Source organism: Ctenocephalides felis, unplaced genomic scaffold (assembly GCF_003426905.1).
Source record: "Ctenocephalides felis isolate EL2017-DRISC unplaced genomic scaffold, ASM342690v1 CF-g0.4_SCAFFOLD_00845, whole genome shotgun sequence".
NCBI lineage: Eukaryota > Metazoa > Arthropoda > Insecta > Siphonaptera > Pulicidae > Ctenocephalides > Ctenocephalides felis.
Window position 1 is genome coordinate 72,951,466 of NW_020536999.1, and position 23,259 is coordinate 72,974,724.

Genomic DNA, 23,259 nt, shown 5'->3' on the forward strand with positions numbered 1-23,259 from the left:
TAATATTTTTTTGCTGAGTCATATGAGTTAATATGGTGACTTATTTTAATAACGTGGCTTTATATATGGCAACCCAAAGTGTTGTACCATTTCCAGTTATTTTCGAGTTATTTTCAATTAGAGACATATAACTATATATATTTACTTAGGTTTCAACAACAAGCTGTTCAAGATGATAAAATCTCTTATTTATTTCTTTTATTTTACCTTTTCATATTATAGTATGATAACATATAAAATTTAAATGATATTGTGCAAATTTATAAATATTGTCATGCTCCTATGCACTTAATCGATCATATTTATTATTATTAATGGTTAATATGGAATCTACGCAATATATTTGATTATTCATTCCTTATGATGTTGTTATGTACACGTGCATTGATCGCATTCATTTTTTTCATTTACCAAAATAGTGATGGGCTTATCATATCCGAAGCCGGATCAGTTAGGATTTTACTCCGCTTCAGAGAGGAGTTATATCCACTTAACAAGTCCACAACTTCGACAATTTCGAAACAAAATACTTGACACAAATATGTTCTCTAGTGTGTTGTTAACTATCTAAAAATTTATTAAGACTTTGGGAATAGTTTACAAATAGTTCAAACATTTTTGTTCATTTTATTATAATAATTACTATTTTATACATTTCAATATGCATACACATCTCAAATTGACAAAAAACTTGGGAATCAAAATCAATTTTGTAATTATTTTTGAAGAGAAAATATAATTCTTTGAATTTCTTTGAATATGAAAATAATGCAGTGAACCTTATATATGAAATAATAACAAATCTTTGTGTATAATATTTTTCACAAAATAATAATACCTCACATTCTTTTTTCATTTCCTTTTCGAGATTTAATTATATATCAGGTAGTTCGATTAGCGTACTATTACTTTTACACAATTATAAAATCTAATTTTGTAAAAGTTATAATATAATAATACTAAATATTTCTTAGCTGGTTGTATACCATTGAAAGAGCTTATTTACGGGTAATTATCGTATACAGAATACAGAATATACAAAATAGCATTATTTTGAGACATTATATACCTGGAAAGTCCTAAAACTGCTTGTGAAACGAGAAACAAATTCTTTTTTTGACCCAAATCTTTGTGTTAATAAAAAATCTCAAGCAATCTCAATATCTGCACATGTTAACAGATTTAGTATCAGTTTAGGGAAGTCGGATATGACAAATCCTGTGAGACAACTGCACTCGGATTTACTCCGAGGGAGGAGTTGTATCGGAGTGATAACTCCGGAGTGAGTTACCCATCTCTAATACAAACTACAAAAAATATCTTATTAATCAACCTCATTCAGTCAGAGATACACGGAAAGGATACAGATCCACCCAAACATCATGGCCAAAAAGTTATTAAAGTACCATGGCATCGAACGGCTCAAAAGAAATAGGCCTTTTCTGAAATCGTTCTCTAACATTTGGATACACATTCTGGTAGCACTATGCACTAATTTATAATGTGTACATGATCATTTAGGCCGATACATAAATTTAAACTGTCCCATACATATAGAAGATCGAAGATTTTTTTATAAATAAACTACTTTTCACAGGCCTAAAATATTTGAGAATGTTCATTTACCCCAAAGGGGTTTATGACAATATACAGGGGGTCGAGGTCAGCGAAAAAAAAATCGGGATCCACGAATGAAAATAGAGGTCCAGGGTAGTGGATCACAATACAATACATCATGTTAATATCTATATACTAACTAGCAAACCCGACGAACTCCGTTTCGCCACCAGATAGTTTCGTGAGAAAGATGAAGAAATTTTTTGTTTGTTTTATATTTTAAAAGGAGAAATTTGATTTTATTATACAACAGTAACGAATTTATTTTGATTACAAAAATGAAGTGTTTTTTAGTTGAACTTCTCTAAGTAAATGAAAGTGAACCCGCAAATTATCCATTTATGGAAGTGATCTTTGGTAAACCACATTTTTTGTTTTTTGGTCTGACGTTAACACAAACAAAGCGGATGGTTTTCCAACTTGTGAACAGGTAACGTATAACTGCCCATGTGAAAAACAATGATTTTCTAAATAATCTATCTGAAATTTATCCCGCAAACACTAAGCAATTGGCCTTGCGACATGTTATTGCGAACGCAAGGCGAACTGGATATTGCAATCGTTTGAAGTCAAACGGAAGACCAGTCAGAATCTTCGGTATGTCACCAAATCGCCAGCAATTTTTGATTGTATGGTGAAATTCAGGGCGTGTACATCATTATTCTTTGCGGCAAGAATTGCTCGTTGACTTAACCAAGCATAATTCTGATAATTCTCACTAATGTCATTACTCGAACTTTTAATTACGGTGCGTAAAGTTCCAGCAGCTTGCATTAAGGCACGACGCCATGCACAACTAATTTTCTTAGCTATAAACCTTGCGGAGCCCGAGACCTTTCGAACGAATGCAAAATTGTCGAAATCGGTTCGTGCGTTCTGGAGTTATTTTGTCAGGAAGAAAAACCGGACTTATTTTTATATATAAAAAAGATAATCTATTTGAAATTATTTAAAACAGTTATTGATTATTTTTATTACTCGAATTTTTAATTACGGTGCGTGAAGTTCCAGCAGCTTGCATTAAGGCACGATGCCATGCACAACTAATTTTCTTAGCTATAAACCTTGCGGAGCCCGAGACCTTTCCAACGAATGCAAAATTGTCGAAATCGGTTCGTGCGTTCTAGAGTTATTTCGTCAGGAAGGAAAACCCGACTTATTATTATATATATAGAAGATATTATAATATCTTTAATAACTAGGTGTAAGTGAAATTCTGTCTTAAGGCAATTAAGGCATCGTACCTTAAGGCAAATTGCTGGAACTTTCCGTACCAAATATTATTATTTTTTCAAAAATGTTAATCGTTTTTACAATCGTTTTTAAATTACTTCGAAAAAATTTGATTTTTGATAAACAAGGAATTTGACAAAAAATTACTTTTTTGAAAAAAGTAATTTTTTCTTGAAAAAAAAAATGTTTTCCCTATTTTGACATATTTTGGAAATTCTGAACTTTTTTTCAAAGCAATCGTACTGCTTTAACTGCATAGAGACGAAATTTCGAAGCGCGTAAGCGCCGCGTGGCCATCTAATGGATAAGCATTGGTACGGAACCCAGAGGAATGCAAACAAAATTATACTTATTGTTAAAATCTCTATAAAATATCTGATAATTTGATGTGCATAAGTTAATGATCATTTTTGACCGCCAAATGGCTCATTTTTTTACTTTTTCTTCCATATATCCAAAGTCGTTGAACCTGCCTTTCCAAAAAATTTGAACAGTTCTTCATTTAGTCAATACAAATAAAATATTTTTTTAATTATTCAAATCGGACGCTCTGTTCTCTTAAAAACTGAGCTACCGTTTTCGGCACTTTTTGCCCCGTATCTTCGGAACGGCTAGACCTGCCTTCGCCAAAAACTAATCAGCAGGTCTCCTCATCAATACGAATCGAATGTTTTTTGAATTATTCAAATCGGTTGATCCGTGTTCCCGAAATCGTCGACGAAAATTTGTATCCGCACATACATACATACACGCACACACACACACACACATACATCCATTTTTTCTAAGGTATGACAAAATATTCAGAAACCTCTGAGTCGTAAAGATATATATAAAAATTTTCATTTTCGATTTTTTTTGCGATTACTATAACATGCCCTACGGGAAGTTAAAAAGTCATATATAATAAATCTAAATAGAACTAGAGAGTAAATAAAAATATTATTTTTTATAAAAATATTCAAGTTGTAGCATAAGTAGGCATTCGATTTGTGGTTGCAATTTGATTGATCCTGTAAAGATCCGATTTGCTGACTATTGAAAGGCTTCGCAATATTTCTTGCGCTTTTTTAGACACTTGAAAGGGTCCATGGCAAAGTCCAAGAGGTGCACGACACAAAAAAAGTTTGGTAATGTATGGTTTACTAAACGATGACTCGGCTGATATATACCAAAACTAATTGCTACTATTTCCTAATGATAACGTTTTTCGAAGTTTCAATATCGGTTCAGGACTTATCTGCTAAATATAAAGAAACGTATAAAGTAGACTTAATGAGGTTAACAATAATCTATTAGTGGGATAATAAATGCGAATCCTTATCAGGTTTTATCACATGATTTTTAAATGTTTGAAGACAACATGTGAAATTCTGTCTACTTTTTTGGCGTCAAATTATTCAGAAATACTGAGAAACATACTTAGCAAATCAAATTTTATAGAGAAAACATGAACTATTCCTTGTGGAAGTAACTTAGTTTCGGAACTATTAAACAAGGAGCTGATAGTATTTAAATAATGAAACATATAACCTCATTATGTATTATTTCTATTACCGCAAATACCTTCGGCTATTACTTTTCATTATTATAAAAGTTAAATATACTTATAAATATGAAAATATGTAAATTTACCGTTTGTTAGCTCGACTCTATGTATGAATAAAAAGATAGTAAACGTTCATTATGATTTTCTTAAGATAATTTTATTCTCATTCGGAATACAATGGACGGACGGAGGAATCGAGGTTAAGGGAAATGAATGATAGAAGTGTTAAATAATATTTATGAAAGAGTGTGTGTGTATGCGTTTGTTCGGATACAATTTTTTGCCGATGATTTTGAGAACACGATTCAACCGATTCGAATGATTCAAAAAACATTCAGACTTGCTGATTAGTTCTTGGACAATGCCATGACAAGGCATACAGGGCAATAAGTACGAAAAATGGTAATTCTGTTTTTGGGATAACGAAGTGTCCGATTTGAATGATTCAAAAAACATTGTATATGCATTGACAAAATAAAAAACTGATAAAATTTTTGAGAAGTCAGTACTAGCTTGTTCTAAGATCTAATAAAAACAAAAAAACAAATGCCATTCGGCGGTCAAAAATGATCATTAGACATATGCACATCGAACTATTAGATATTTTATAGAGATATTAATAATAAGAACAAATTTTGTTTACATTTCTATGAGTTCCATACCAATGGTTATTCGTTGAACTTACGCGCTTTGATTGATTAGAAATTATTTCTATATTATTCGTAGTTTCTATAAAACTTTGAAGTTATTAAAATAGACAATATTTTTAGGCAAGACAGATGTTACAGCTATAAACAATATTTGTTTAAGCGTTGTTTAACATAATCCACTGTGCAAACGAATATTATAGAATTTATTAATCAGCAATTACTTCATTTCTCTAATGAAGGTTCATTTCTAAATGCTAATTACAATGACAAACCGATCATGTCATATTTGAAGTATGACTTTAATTACATTATTGTTTTTAAATATTATACATATTTTTATTGCTATTATAAATATATAATTTTTAATTTTTAATTCATCATTATATAAATGTGTATAATGATTGACACTAATAAATGTGTGCATTTCGAGTGTTACCATATTACTAATAAACATTATTCAAATGGTTTTATGATGTATTTATTTTTACTTAAATCTTGTACAGTAGCAAATAAGTTTTACTTCAATCGCGTGTGAGGCTTACGGGCACTCTTTTTAAGTGGGCCATACATAGTTTATCAATATTGTCCTCATATTATTCTGTTGACATTTTCCCATATAAAACCAATATTGAAACTAATATTTTATATTTTGTCTTTACGCAGCGCGATTGCTTTGAAAAAAGTTAAAAAATTCCAAAATATTTTAAAATATAAAAAAGCACCGGACATAATATTCTATACATTTTACAAAATATAAAGACATTGTACACAAGACACTATGTCCAATATATCATATGTAAAAAAGCATACACAAGATACTATTTCTAACATTGTATATAATATACATTATTTATTATTATCATATAATATAATATATTATCGGATGATGATATATATAAAAAAATGAGAAAATTTATAAGTATGTTAATAAATTTACAGAAACAAAATAAAATATTTGATTGAATAAATGGCACAGGCTCTCTGATTATTATTTTTATTACAAACATATGATTTCGTTTTGACATTTCATTGCCTCGATATGAAATTAATTCCGAGTATTTATTTATGACTAAATTTGAAATTTTATGTTTCAAGAAATTCTAAAACGAAAGTCGACACCCATTCGAACATGATTTATAAGTATTATATTTATGTAGATATATATATATATATATATATATATATATATATATATATATTAATATGTATAAATTTGTGTCACATTGTTTGTCCGCGATAGATGCCTAAAATACTGAACCGATTTAAAATTTGTTTTGCTCACCGTGTGCATATAGATCCCATTTAGGCTATACGGTATATTAAAAGTTTCAATTTATAGCCGAAATATTATATTTCTTGTAATTTCAATAATGTTTGACAAGTGAATAGTAGAATCAGTTTGATCTTATCTAGACCAACGACCTACGAACAATTTGAGCGATAACGTTGGGTACAGTAGACCCTCTGCTGAGGCGTAAGAAAAACTGAAACAGTACAAAGTACAATATATAATTGTAATATTCGAATGTAACGGTTTATAACGAGTTTCTATGTTAGTCTACTTGAAGATTATATATTATTATCTCCTAAATAAATTAATAAAAATTATGTAAATTTGTTGCCAATTTTGAATTGATGGAAAGTTATTGGCGGAAAGATTAGTAAGCAATATATATTTGTGAGATTCTTAAAATTTATTTTAATCAAATATTAATAGTATTGTTTATAAAATTAATAAAATTAAATATAAAATATGTTAGACTGAATTTCAATTTAAAAAAATATATGTTTTATGGTCAGGGGCAGCAGCGATAATTAAAATATATAATTAGTTGGATCTGCCGTTAAACAAATTAATACAGATAATGAAACAACATTTAAAATATAATATATATTATTACTGCCATCAATTAAAAAACGAAATAAAATATCAACTAGTTGGTGTTGGTATTTTGCCTTGAGGCGAGTTACATGAACTTCCCGATATGTGTAAATAATTGACATAATCCATGATAGATAATTTAATTTATGAGTAGTTAAAAGTATTCGCAGTGGATTTATTACACATTATTAGAAATCGAACACGTCAACCCGGTCGGAATATATCTTAAAAACAAATTTTCAAAAATCAATAATTTTTATAATTTAGCCAGACCAAGTACTCCATCGTTATACCAAGTAAATCGTCTCATTTTAATTTTACTAATTCTAATTTTCTAATTCTAACATCTTATTTTACTCATTTTCTCAAACTTTGATGAATTTTTAAAATTAAATTACTTGTCGTAAGGCCGCAATATTTCAGTACGTTCTATAAGACCATGATATATATAGCCAAAAAAAGTTCCATAAAAATCGGTTCCAATTTTTTTTTCAACAGTTAAGTACAAGAAAACGTCTCAGTAGATTTTTATCAAAAACTGATCAGTATCATTACCAACTAATATCTTTCGAACAGTTTTTGATTTTTTAAAATCGGTTCGGTAGTTTGAGGTTAAATGTGGACGAAAAGTGTAACACTTTTTTTCAAATTACAAAGAAACGGCTGGGCAGATTGTCTAATAAACTGACAAACGATAATCCTCATCGAGATACATCAAATGGCTTTTAAAGTTCTGAAATCGGTTCAGGCGTTTTTGCGCAAATGTCGATCAAAGGTCTAATTTTGACAAATACCAAAAAAACGAAACCCATTTTTGCAAACGTTGACGAATTTTTAAAGCTAAACGAGTTGTCGTAGGGCCGTAATATTTTAGTATGATCTAAAAGAATATGGTATTTATCGTCAAAAAAATAATCATAAAAATCGTCGAAATTTTTTTTAACACTTTATTACAAGAAAACGGATCGGCCGATCTTTAGCAAAAACTAACCAGCATGATTCCCAATCAATATCTTTCGAACCATTTTTTGAATTTTCAAAATTGATTCAGACTTACGAGCTAAAACGTGGACAAAGATTTTTTCACTTTTCTGCTATTTATAAAGAAACGTTTTGGCCGATCGTCACACAAACTGACAAACGATAGTCCTCATCGAGATACATCGAATGACTTTTAAATTTTTGAAATCGGTCCAGCCGTTTTTGAGAAAACGTGGATTTACGGCAAAAAATCTGTTCACACATACACATACTTTTTCCAAATTTTGTCTCATTCGATTCAGAATGGCTTGAAACGTCGAGAAAACATAAAATTAGCGAATCAGATTGTATGAACTATATAAGCGAAAGCATACCACGTATAAATGTTCATGGGGCACATTGATAGTTATTGCAAGCTAATTTAAAAACTGATTTTATTTAAATTATATATAAATAATAGGGTATTCAATGGTTCAAGATTTTAATACCGCCCCAATGTAAGATATTAATCCGTTAATTTTTGAATTATGGAAAGTTGAACATCGTTTTTGATGTGTGATGTTGCATGCCTAGCGAACTGAATGTGATTTGAAAAATTGTTAAGTATTTGTCTTGATACTTTATTAAAATTAAATTATTGTTGTAGAAAAAACTTTGCTCCTGCGCAAGCCAAGGAATATCTTAATTAAAATAAACTGGGATTCATTCACAAAACAACGACAATTCAACTCATAATAAAAATATGCTTTTATGAATAAAAATGTAATATAATTTACCTAATATTAATTGAAATTCAGTGAAAAAGTTCATTGTTCACAAAAAGACGATAAATTATCAGTTATAGAGTTAGATGAAAAATGATTGGTCTGCAAGGGAGGGTGATAATTGAAATATGTATGTATTTTTAAATTCTGCATTAAAAAAATTGAAATGAAGAAAATTATCTCAAAATTTAATACCAAGCATTTGGGTTGGTCAACTCTTGATAAAAATTGTTTGTTTTCAAGTAAAAAGCTGAATTCGATTATTAAAATGACTATATATTCAGATATATAGACGTCAAATTGGTATTCGGATATCGAAAGCCAGACAAAATGTCACCGCTGCTCGTAAAAAAAACGAAAGATTAACACATTTATATTCAAAATAAAATAAAACTGTTTACATAATTTATAAATCATTATATACATTTACATACAAATATGTATATATACACACACACATATATATATATATATATATAATATTTAATTGTATGTTTGTATATCAAAATAAATCACGAAAGACTTAATTTGGTAACCCAGAGGAAAATAACAGTAACGAATTTGTTTCAAAACAAAGTATTTTATTAACTTCCCGAAGGGTAGTTATAGTAATGGGCCGAAAATCGAAAATGAATATTTTTGCATTTCTCCACGTTTTGAAGGTTTCTGAACATTTTAGCATAACTCAGAAAAAATGAATTTTTGTGTGTGTGTGTTTTTTGTATGTCCGCATTTTTTCGTCCACGTCTTTGGGCGCACGGATCAACCGATTTGAATGAATCGAAAAACATTCGATTCCTATTGATTGTAGATGTGCTGATTAGTTTTTTACAAAGGCAGGTGCAGCCGTTGCGGAGATAAGAAGCAGAAAGAACAGAAAATAAAAATCGAGTTTTTGAGAGAACGGAATATCCGATTTGAATGATCTAAAAACATTCAACTTGTAATGATTTGGAGTAGCGGTGATTAGTTTTCGGCAAAGGCAGATCCGGCCATTTCAAAGATACAGAGCTAAATATGCAAAAAAATTTCAGTTTTTGAGAGAACTAATCATCCGATTTGAATAATTCAAAAAAAAAATTGTATATAGAAAATAATTCAGATTTTAATTTTAATTCTGACTAAAGTTCTAATATACGTATTATAAACAAATAATTTGAACTTTCTAATTCAGTTTATATAATTCTTATAAATAAATAATAGACAGTGTTACAGTATTTATAATAATTTAACTAAAAACATTTAAGATTTCTCGAACATTTCGTTACGATACGGGAAGTTCCAGCAATTTGCCTTAAGGTACGATGCCATACACATCTAGTTTTGATATAACAACATCTCATATTATTTATGCATGCATTACATTATTTGTAATGTATATTATAAAATCATTTTATTTACGCAACACAATTACTCAATGTCTTTATAGACAGATTGTAATTTATATTGAATTTTTGTTTAAAAGTCTCACGGAAAAAACTTATTTTATGGAATTTACAATAAAATTAATGTATAACAAATAATTAATAATAAAGAATAATTAGTAAGATGATTCATGATAAACTAGGTGTATATTGATGTGTAATTATTTATAAATTAGCAATTTTATTTATGCTTCATTATTATTTAATCTTCAGAATTATGGAACTCATCGAGTGATGTTGCTCAATTTGACTACCTTTTTCTTTAAATAAAACAAGTTTGTATTTAGAAATATATAAATATATACATATTCGACATATAAATAGATTATATATAAATATATACTATATACTATTGTAATATATTATTGTATATACTACTATTTATATATATATATATATATATATATATATATATATATATATATTAATTTGGAAATATGAACAAACAACACTCTTCTTGCACTAATTTATTAAATAATAATTTTCACAAACGTTTCGAGACTAGGTTTGTCTCATCATCAGTGTGTTATAATTAAAATAATTTTAAAATATGGAAATCTAAATTAGCATTTTGTGTTTTTCATTACAAGTCGTTCACTGCACGCTGCTCTTTTAATACCAATGGTCTTCGGTATTCGTATTCTCTCCCACTTGAAAACCACTTGATATTGTAAAGTCACTCAATCAGATAGGAAAGAAAGGATTAGGGTCCAGTTGAAAAATAGATGTCGTTAGGAGAAAAAATATTCTATGATGAGATGGTTTGTTTATAAGATTTGTTATACATTGTTATAATTAAAAATGTATGTACATCTATATACATATTCATATACACAAATGTATACCCACAGTACAAAACGTCACATACACCAATTAAAAATGTATGTACATCTATATACATATTCATATACACAAACGTATACCCACAGTACAAAACGTCACATATACTAATACCTATATGCCTATAATATACATAATATGCATACATACACATAACCATATACACATCACACAGACATACACCTACCTATATATAAAAACACTCACATATCCTCATATACATATCGCCATATTACACATAAACTTACACATATACGATACTCGTATACATACATACACATATATATATATATATACATAAATACATACACGTATACATACATACATCTGCCCCTACACATATACGAGTATATACATACATATATAAGTACATAAAAAGCTACAAAGTATTAATGAGATTCAGATATGTATCATGTAATATATTGGTATCTGTCCGTAAATTTACTGTGTTACTTGTATGGGCTATTAACATCGATTCTGCAATACTTCTTTTAAATAAATCTTGTTCATAATATAAAATGTGCGGATTATTGAAATCGAAACTATGGCTGTTAGAGATAGCGTGGTCTACAAGTGTACTTTTTTGTTGTATGTTATTATTCTTACTTTGTTTGCTTTGTAATTCGTGCTGTCTTAATCTTTTTTCTAAATTTTGACATGTTTGCCCAATATAAGATGACTCACAGTTCAAACAGTTTATTTTGTACACCACATCTTTTCTTTTTTTAGTAGGTGTAATGTCTTTAATGTTTGTGTATATGTTTTGCAGTTGTAGTAAGGGTGACACGGATATGTTAATATTATGTTTATTAAAAAGCCTTTTAGATAAAAGGTGTAAATCTTTGTCTATATATGGAAAATTCACAAAACATTTTTTCTGATACAGACAAGTGATTTGAGCAATGTTTGGTTATTGATTGTTTGTCTAATAAAAATTTAATTCTATTTTTAATTATTGGACTGATTATTTTGTAAGGGAAACTATTCATGAGTAATGTGTTAATGACTAATTTGATATTGTGATTATGAAATTTTGGGTTTGATAAAAGAATTGCATGGTCTACTAAACTGAGAACTGTGGATATCTTTATGTTGAGAGGTGTAAAAGAATTAAAATTAATATACCTGCCTGACCAGCTATCTTTCCTGAACCAATTGGTAATGCAAATACCGCCGTCGTTAATGAGCTGAACATCAAGAAAATGTATAGAGTTATCTTTTTCTAATTCTTGTGTAAATTGTAAATGAGAATTATAATTATTAAATTTTTGAAATTTGTTCTCTGTATCATTTTTGTTAATTAATAAAAGCGTGTCATCGACATATCGAAAATATAGTAGTGGTTTGCAAATTGTAGAATTCAACACATTGTTCTCTAAATCTTGTAGCACTAAGTCTGCTAAAACGGGACTTAAAGGACTTCCCATAGGACATCCTCTAATCATAGTATAAAATTTATTATTGAATTGGAAATATGAGGCCTTCAGTAGTAAATCTATTCCAGAAATGAATGTTTCGAGAGGTAGTGAAGTGTATTCAACAATTTGCAACCATCTACTCCTAATGGCGGCGATAACTAATTTATGTGGAATGTTGCTGAAAAGATTAATAACATCAAAACTAACGAAGGAAAAATTATGAGGGATCTTGAAGTCCTTTACGCGATCTACTAAACTGTATGAATTGTTCAAAAAATATGGCGAATTAACCGTAACATTTTTTAAAATTTTGGAAAAGAATTTAGATAAATTATAATAAGGTGAATCAATGTATGAAACTATAGGTCTGAAAGGGCAGTTAGGTTTATGGATTTTGGGAAGGCAATAGAATTTAGGTACTAGAGGGTGTTAGATTTTTAATTTTAGGGCAATAGAATTGTTGATGTGACCTTTTTTTTCCAAAAGATTGATGTATTTAAAAGCTTGTCTATGGTGGTAATTGTTCGGATCACTCGGTAACTCTTCATACATTGTTTTATCTTCTAGGATGTTCATTGCTTCATTTTCATAATTATCCCTTAACAGAATTACTGAAATATTTCCTTTATCAGCTTTACATAAAATTAATTGGCTATTCTCTTTTAGGAAGGTTTTTGCAGCTTTTATGTCCCGATGAATGTATGCTAAGTTATTTATTGAATTAATGTTTTGTTTATTATTCTTCAAAATCTTCAATAATTTTTGTATGAAAGTGACTCTGATGAAATTTATATCCTTCTCTGTTGGATTCTTAATCAATTTAAGTCCTGCTTCCAGACTGCTTATGATTTTTATTATGTCATTGTATTTTAAATGTTTTTTATGAATGGCAAATTTTGGTCCTAAGGCTAGAATATATTTTATGTTATCTGGTATAATTGTCTCTGTTTTATTAATGAGCCATTTGTTCCAATCTAGTCCTACGTTTAATATTGGATGTAATTTGTCTCTAATTTCTATTAATTTCAATAATTTTTTTTGTTGTTTGGCTTTAAAATGATTGAATTTTTTATTATATTTTTTCTGTTCGAGCTTAAAGAATTTTTCATACTCATCTAATGCTAATATTTCTTGAATATCATGTTTAAGATTAACTATTGTTTTGTTCAACGAAATGATGTCTTTTTCACTGGTCGAAATTTCAAACTTCAATATTTTGTTATGTACTATTTGTAAGCTATTTTGTAATTTGTGGTTTGTTTCATAGGGTGTATTTTTGAACGAACAAGTGTTGAGGATGAAATTTTTATTTTATATTTATATTTATATAGTTTTTATATATAGGTAGGTGTATGTCTGTGTGATGTGTATATTGTTATGTGTATGTATGCATATTATGTATATTATAGGCATATAGGTATTGGTATATGTGACGTTTTGTACTGTAGGTATACGTTTGTGTATATGAATATGTATATAGATGTACATACATTTTTAATTGGTATATGTGACGTTTTGTACTGTGGGTATACATTTGTGTATATGAATATGTATATAGATGTACATACATTTTTAATTATAACAATGTATAACAAATCTTATAAACAAACCATCTCATCATAGAATATTTTTTCTCCTAACGACATCTATTTTTCAACTGGACCCTAATCCTTTCTTTCCTATCTGATTGAGTGACTTTACAATATCAAGTGGTTTTCAAGTGGGAGAGAATACGAATACCGAAGACCATTGGTATTAAAAGAGTGCAGTGAACGACTTGTAATGAAAAACACAAAATGCTAATTTAGATTTCCATATTTTAAATTTTTTTTAATTATAACACACTGATGATGAGACAAACCTAGTCTCGAAACGTTTGTGAAAATTATTATTTAATAAATTAGTGCAAGAATAGTGTTGTTTGTTCATATTTCCAAATTAATATCTATTATCCACTCAGAATACATTTGTTATATATATATATATATATATATATATATATATATATATATATATATATATATATATATATATATAAAGCGAGGGGTTTTTCTTCAGATGGTGAAATAATATAATAAAATTGTTTCTTGGGCATCCATCCAGTAATTAAAAAACAAATTTAATGAAAAATGTTTTTATTTTAAGAACATACGTTTCGGGTCTTGATTTGACCCATCTTCAGTGCTACAATTAAATAATTCAGGGTTACAAATTTAAAACAATATAAAAAATACATAATTAACAGACAAAAATAAGTAAAACAAGGTATGTGAAAAGTATATATGAAAAACAACCATAAAATAAACAAATGAAATAAACAAATGGTGAGTTTCTTTACATTTGTTTATTTTATGGTAAATTTAATTTTATATTTACGTAATACAACAAAAATAATTAAATAGAACATTGGTAATTAAACTAAAATTAATATTAATAAAATCTTGATGGAGTGCGTAGTAATGAGTTGGAGCGAGGTGTGATACAAAATGTCCTTTTTTCAGCCCAGGAATTTATATTAAATTTTTTATATAATTTTGATAATTAATAAATATGTGATATTCAGTTTTCAGGGCAATACATCAATTAAAATTTTAATTACGTGTATAATAATTTTTTTTTATATATTTAGCTAAGTTTCTTAGTAAATTGTAATAACTTTCATAATAATTTTGTACGCTATTCTTGTCATTTTAAATTTCCTTAATTTGTTTCCTTTTCAAATTTTTACTTTTACTTTAATTTACCGTTCCTTTTATTTATTTACATCATGAATCAAACGACTTTCAACCGCGCGTTCCTCAAACGAACTGATTATTCTCAAAACAATTGCCCCCTAAATAATTCGTTTTACTCGTTTATCAAAAAGTATTACGGTTTTTACATTTTTTCACAATTAAAACACATTACTAAACTGAATACGAAATTAATAACTAACATTAACAAACAGATTTTCTTAATAAGATGCAGAAAAGAAAGTATAATTCCTAAGTTCTATCAATTCAATACAGACAAATTTTCGCACTTACATAGTTCGCTAAAAAACAAATTTTCATCATTAAGCCTCCATATGTTATCTATTGAAATCAAGAATTGTATCTGCAATGTCAATAACTTGAAACTAGCTATTGATAAAACGTACGCTTGGCTCACTCATACTGTTGAAGCGGAGATTCTGCAAAGCTTTTCTGAATACGAATCGACGCATAACAACAAATTTTTCAATAAATTAAAAAATTCTTATAAAATTAAATTCGATAAATTATTGTAGGCTAAACGCAACCGTTCAAAAATAGTTTTAAATAGTACACTAATTAACAAATGGCTAAAAAATCTTTCCAGCGTCACAATTCCAGATAGATTACTTTACATTTTTGCACTAGGTCCCAACTTTGCTATCCCCAATAATTGCAACAATTTAAATTTTATTAAAGTTTTAAGCAGACTAGAAGCTGGCCTTCATAATATCAAAAATCCTGAAGTAAAATCTAACATTCGTTCCCTTTTCTGCAAAAATTTTCTCTCCTACATCAAGTCCTTTAACTCCAAAAAAATTGTTGATTACAAAGATATTTTAAGAAACATAAAACTTTGTAAATACTTTCTCAAAGATAATCCGAATATTTTAGTAACCAGAGCAGATAAAGGAAATGTCACAGTAATTCTCGACAAAACTACCTACTTAGAAAAAATCACTAGTCTAGTTAATGACACTAACGTTTACAGTCCTATCAATAGCGATCCTACAGATCGAATCAACCGCACGTTCCACAAATTCATTAATAATTTAGTTTATACTAAACAAATCCCACAAGACTTGTTCTTGTCATTAAAAAACCTACACCCGACCAAAATTATATGGTCTCCCAAAAATCCACAAAACCAATGTACCTTTTAGACCTATAGTTGCAGATTTGAATTCTCCACTAAATAAATTTTCCAAATTTTTGAGCAAACCCCTCTCCATAGTTGCTGTTAATTCTCCTTTCTTTATTAAAAAATCCTTCGAATTTGTCAACAAAATACGTAATACATAATTGCCCAACAACTACCTCTTAATAAGCCTAGACGTAGTTTCTCTTTTCACAAATGTCCCACTAGAACTAATTTTAGAGTCAATCACAGATAGATGGGATGAGATTTCTTGCCACACTACCCTTTCTCTCCATTGGTTTCGAGAGTCCATTAAATTCATAGTCGCGAATACTTATTTTGAATTCAATTCACAATTTTATACACAAATTTTTGGTACCCCCATGGGATCGCCTATCTCACCTGCTCTTGCTGAACTCTCTTTACAACATCTCGAAAAAAACGTTTTTAAACTATCTAATGTTGAATTTTTCCTTTACTACAGATATGTTGATGATATAATTACTTGCATTCCTAAAAATAACTTTGATTCTTTACTAAAAAATTTTAACTCCTTTTATAAACACCTCACCTTCACCTTCGAAAAAGAACACAATAGGTCAATTAGCTTTTTAGATGTAAATATCATAAAAACTCCAGAAAATAAAATTATTACTAACTGGTACCAAAAACCAACGTGGTCTGGCAGATATCTCAATTTCCATTCTTATCATCCCACTAACATGAAAATCGGTACCATTATCAATTTAGTTGATCATGCTATTCTCTTGTCAGATAAAAAATTTTGGCCTTTTAACTTATCTCTAATCCACAGAACCCTATTAAATAATTGCTATCCTCCACATCTTATAAAATCAGTAATTAACAACAGACTTTCCGTCCTTAACACAAAACATAATCTTCCTTCCCTCGAGTCCCAGAAAAAAGAAGACTAGCTGTAAGTGGAATTCTGTCTTAAGGCAATTAAGGCATCGTGCCTTAAGGCAAATTGCTGGAACTTTCCGTACCAAAAATTATTATTTTTTTAAAAACGCGATTAACATTTTTGAAAAAAATTTACTTCAAAAAAATAAGATTTGTGAGAAACTATAAATTAGACAAAAAATTACTTTTTTTTGAAAAAAAAAATTAAAAAAAAATTTTTTTTTAAATTTTTTTTTTGAAAAAAAAAAGTTTTCTTTATTTTGACATATTTTGCAAGATCTAAACTTTTTTTCAAAGTAATCGTACTGCTTTAACTGCATAAAGAAGAAATATCAAAGAGCGTAAGCGCCGCGTCGCCGTCTAACGCGTAAACATTGGTACGGAACCCATAGGAATGTAAACCAAATTTATACTTATTGTTAAAATCTCTATAAAATATCTGATAATTTGATGTGCATATGTTTAATGATCATTTTTGACCGCCAAATGGCATTTTTTTTTACTTTTTTTATTAGACCTCCGAAACCGCTAGACCTGCCTTTATGAAAATTTGATCGGTTCTTCACCTTGTCAATACAAGTAAAATGTTTTTTGAATTATCAAAATCGGACGCTTCGTTCTCTTAAAAACTGAGTTACCGTTTTCGGCACTTTTTGCCCCGTATTTTCAGAACGGCTAGACCTGCCTTTGCCAAAAACTAATCAGCACGTCTCCTTATCAATACGAATCGAATGTTTTTTGAATTATTCAAATCGGTTGATCGGTGTTCCCGAAATCGTCGACGAAAATTTGTATCCGCACATACATACACACACGCACACACACACACACACATACACACACACACGCACATACATCCATTTTTTCTAAGGTATGCCAAAATATTCAGAAATCTTTGAAACGTCGAGAAATGCAAAAATTTTCATTTTCGATTTTTTTGCGATTACTATAACTTGCCCTACGGGAAGTTAAAAATAAGTTTATTGGCACTATTTGTCTCCCTTACATTAAAAATCTCTTTCCTATTTGGAAAAAACTATTTGAATTCGCGGATTTGCGTTTAGTTTGCAATTTTGATCAGACTCTCAACGTTTTATTTTCGAACTTAAAATCACCGACAAGTTTAGATCGTATTTCTAACATCGTGTATAAAATTGACTGTACAAATTGTGAGGCCACTTATATTGGCGAAACTAGACAACATCTAAAAAAACGTCTTAGACAACACTATAACAACTCCAAAAATAAAAATCAAAATCAAACAATGATAACTGACCACATACAAAATTTCAATCATATTTTCAATTTTGATGTTGCCACAATTTTATATCACGAGTCGAATACATCGCAGAGACGCTTTTCAGAATCATGTTTCATACATCTTTTCAAACATAGCATAAACAAAAGATTGGATAATTCTTCACTGTGTGAGAATTACCAAGTAGTTTTAAACAATGTCTCGAAATTCATTCCTTTAAAATAATTACCTATCCTATCGACTTTTTAATTATATTAATTTTTATGTTAATTTATCTTTTTCTTTTTCTTTTAATTTTATCTCAATTCTACCAACTATGTCCATCCTCACAATTGTCATCGTTTTATATTTTACTATATGTACCCTCTCGCGTTGTCAAACCTTAAATTCTCTGGTCAGTTCGTGTGCTCGGTACCTAGCTTCTAACACGTGGTGTGCACATTTAGGCTTCACTCTTGCTGATATATTGTTAAATTTAAAGTGACAAGAATTGGTTTCATTGTGCATTGTAACAATTATAATTAGGAAATAATTAGGATTATTACAATTACATGTAAGTTCATACCATATCACTTCTTATATATTAGTTTTAATTAATGATTTTTATCTGTGCCTTCAAAATAGATTCCACTGAAGATGACACAAAACTATGTGTCGAAACGTATGGAAAAAATAAAAATGTTTTAAAGTCATGCAAACTTTTTAATTGATGTATGGCCCTGAAAACTGAATATCGCATATTTCAACATCAAAATTATATGAAAAATTTAATATATATATATATATATATATATATATATACTATATATAAATATATATATATACTTTTGTTTACAAATTCATTATTTTATGCATTTGACCTTCCATAATTCTGCGTGTGAATATAAGATAATTATGAACAATAAGGTAATAATAAACCGAGACATTAATTTTATTATTGCTACTTATAATTATTATTCATTTCTTATTCTTTTGCTAATGTCTCTAATTGCTAATTGAAGTTTTATTGTGCATTTAAATATAATAAAAAGTGACACACACACAAATATAATAAAAGATGAAGGCACACACCCACAAATTATATTATCATGTATACGTACGTTTCGGCTTATAATTTTGGGAATTATTAGTGAAGGTCAATAGGCTAATTCGTATTTATAATTTGCTTTTTTAAATTATAAAAGAAATAATTAGTATCGGCATTAAATTCTATAGGAAGGTAAAAAGTTGTCACATGTTATATAAACAAAGCCTAATATTTGGCCATAATAGCAATAAATATAATAAATTTCTTTTAAAAATTAATCTAGAATCTTTACGTTTCGACAATAGTCATTCAGTGAAATTAAAAACATGAAATTAAATTTGAAAAATAAAATATGTAACCATAGAGCTTGAAAAAAAAAACAAATAAAAAATTAAAATGTTTTTTCAATTTGCTAATCAAAAATATTTAATAGAAAAATAATAATTTATGACATGAAAAAGTTACTTACAATATCTATATACATACTAGCTGACCCGGCAAACGTTGCTTTGCCATAAAAAATATGTCTAGTATGAAATTAACTAAATGATTGCAAAGTATGTAAGTGGAAGAGGCATTTCCCGTAGGGTAAGTTATAGTGATCGCAAAAAAATCGAAAATGAAAATTTGTATGTATCTTCACGTTTCAAAGGTTTCTGAATATTTTGGCATACCTTAGAAAAAATGGATGTATGTGTGTGTATATGTGTGTATGTGTGTGCATATGTGTGTATGTGTGAGTGTATGTGTGTGCGGATGCAAAATTCCGTCGACGATTTCGGAAACACGATTCAACTGATTTCAATTATTCAAATAACACGATTGCTGTTGATAAGAAGACGTGCTGATTAGGTTTTGGCGTGGGCAGGTCTAGCCGTTTCGAAGACACGGGGCAAAAAGTGTTACAAACGGTAACTCAGTTTTTAAGAGAACGGAGTGTCCGACTTCTATAATTCAATAAACATTTTACTTGTATTGACAAGATGAACAACTGATTAAATTTTCATGAAAGCAGGTCTAGCGGTTTTCGGAGATCTAGTGGAAAAAGTAAAAAAATGCCATTTGGCGGTCAAAAATGATCATTAGACATATGCATATAAAATTATCAGATATTTTATAGAGATTTTAACAATAAGTATAAATTTTGTTTACATTCCTATGAGTTGCGTACCAATGCTTATCCGTTATACGGCGATGCGGCGCTTATGCGCTTCGATATTGCATCTCTATGCAATTAAAGCATTACGACTGCTACTATTGACTAACAATAATTTTTACAAATGAGTGAAGTGCAATATTTATGAACTGTGAGATAGTTATAATGAACAAAAGATTTAAAACGAAATTACTGAAAATCCAAAATGTGTGAAACTATATGTGAATTTTATGGCATATATTTTTAATGCCTAAAAAACGTCAAGGATCTAAAACATAATCAGAAAAACACTATGTTTATTATGTTCTTGTTGTAAATTTGTACAAATGATTCTTATTTTACGCGTCTTGTGAATAAACTTAATTCGACTACGCACTGCCTTTTCAACTCGTCTTAATTTTTTTATGTTTTTCCTCTTTCTCCATTATATATATATATATATATATATATATATATATAATGTTAGCGGTAATTATTTAATTAAGCATTTAATGAAGAAATAAAATTGTATAACACGGGATACGACTTCAATTAAAATATTTAATCGTGCGCAATCTAAATGCTAATTGCGGATATAATATTATATATATATATATATATATATATATATATATATATATATATATATATATATATATATATATATATATATAATATAATATATATATATATAAATATATATATACATATATATAAATATATATATATATATAATATATAATATATATATATATATATATTATATATATATATATGTGTGTATTAGTAATACTCATATAATAGGCCCTAAGGTGCTAATAAAATCTAAAAGCCCTACAATAATCATTAAACGCACTCTTTATCGAAACTATGTTATCGTAATAAGGTAGAGAAATTGTCTTATATAATTTTTATGTATTAATTAAATCGTGTGTAAATCGACTGATTGATTTATATAAATCGATAATAATTATGTTAAAAAAGTATTATGTAAATAATTAAAAATAATGAAATAAAATTATATATTACACGTGTTATATTAGGTGACGCTTTTTCAATAAAGTTCAACAGGTTTTCTTAAACTGTGAAAGTAAATTTATAAGTTATATTTACACTAAATATGCTCTATTTTATCGACAATATTTCACCATTTTTCCAAAGAGTCATGATATCATTGGAGAAAAATTTCTGTGGTCTTAGGTTGAAAAACATAGCATTGTGCCCTAAGGAGAATTGGTGAAACTTTTTATATCATAGCTTAAAATTTTGAAGTCATTATATTTTTTGAGAATATTAATTCTTTTTTTGAAACTTTTAACTCGTTTTCAAAGCGTTTGCGCTGCGTAGCTGTTTTAGAGATTGAAGAGCGTAAGTGACGCGTCGGTTAAACATCATAAAACTTGATACGGAACCCACATAATTGTAATAAAAATTTGTATTTATTTACAAAATATAATTCTCCTTATAATAATTATGGTTTTGTGTTAAATTCCGTCGAAAAGACAAATTTTATTATGATGTATGAATTTCATGCTTTCGACCCGCTGATCACTGATTGATGAAACAAATCAAATGTCGAAACGTATAATAAAAAAGATAATTTTCAACTTACTTTTTTATTTCGACGATTGGGCTATTAAAACATTTAAACATTTCTTCAAATATATATATATATATATATATATATATATATATATATATATATATATATGATGATAGTTTTGTCGACGTTGATACATATTTGTAATATTTTTGCAGCCCAACCGTCGAATTAAAAAAAAATATTAAATAACAAAATTATTTATTCCATTAAACGTTTCGACACTTGATAATTTTGTTATTTAATCTTTTTTTAATTCGACGGTTGGGCTGCAAAAATATTACAAATATATATATATATATATATATATATATATATATATATACATGCATATATATATATATATTTATGTATATTAAATATATACCCATGTATATTTATTATTTTGCGACACTCGCACACGCCTAATTTGTTAATAGTCCATAAATAATGTAATCAGATTAAAAAGATTCGGACACGGATTTCCTAATGTCATGAAATAATATATACACATGAATATATATATATATATATATATACATTTATATTTATATATACAAGAGTATGCATACATGCTTATAAAAAAACATGTTGGGCGTAACGAAATATTGATACATGTACCAGAAGTTGTTTTTTGCGTAATTCGTACCATACAAAACGACTTTTATAAATATACACATACACTTATATATATATATATATATATATATATAATTATATATATATATATATATATATATATATATATATATATTTATATATTTGATTTTTTTTTAAATAAATTAATAATCTTATTCAATGTTCGGGTTGTATGGAATATCTTCTTATTCAGAATCTATTGTTAACAAATAAAAAAATTATTATACATTTTTGCGCGAATTTATTTATTTTTGCAAAATTCCACTATTTATCTTTTTTAAAATGTTTTTGTTATCTGTAACCCTATTATTTTGAATCTGTTCATAATCTATAATCGTAATGTCAATATAAACGATAAAACGTGCCTGTTTTTGAATTTATTGTATTCGGAATTGTATAAATTGAATCAATTTGCACCTAATTAATTAATTTATTAATTTAAAATTAATTTTAAATAGTGTATTTATTT

The 23,259-nt window shown here is 28.0% G+C and overlaps 1 protein-coding gene across 1 annotated transcript in view; it reads right to left on the bottom strand.

Moving 5' to 3' along the window:
• The window catches only part of LOC113388530 (angiopoietin-1-like), a 165,083-nt gene that overhangs the window by 132,426 nt on the left and 9,398 nt on the right, over positions 1 to 23,259 (bottom strand). The window lies entirely within an intron of this gene.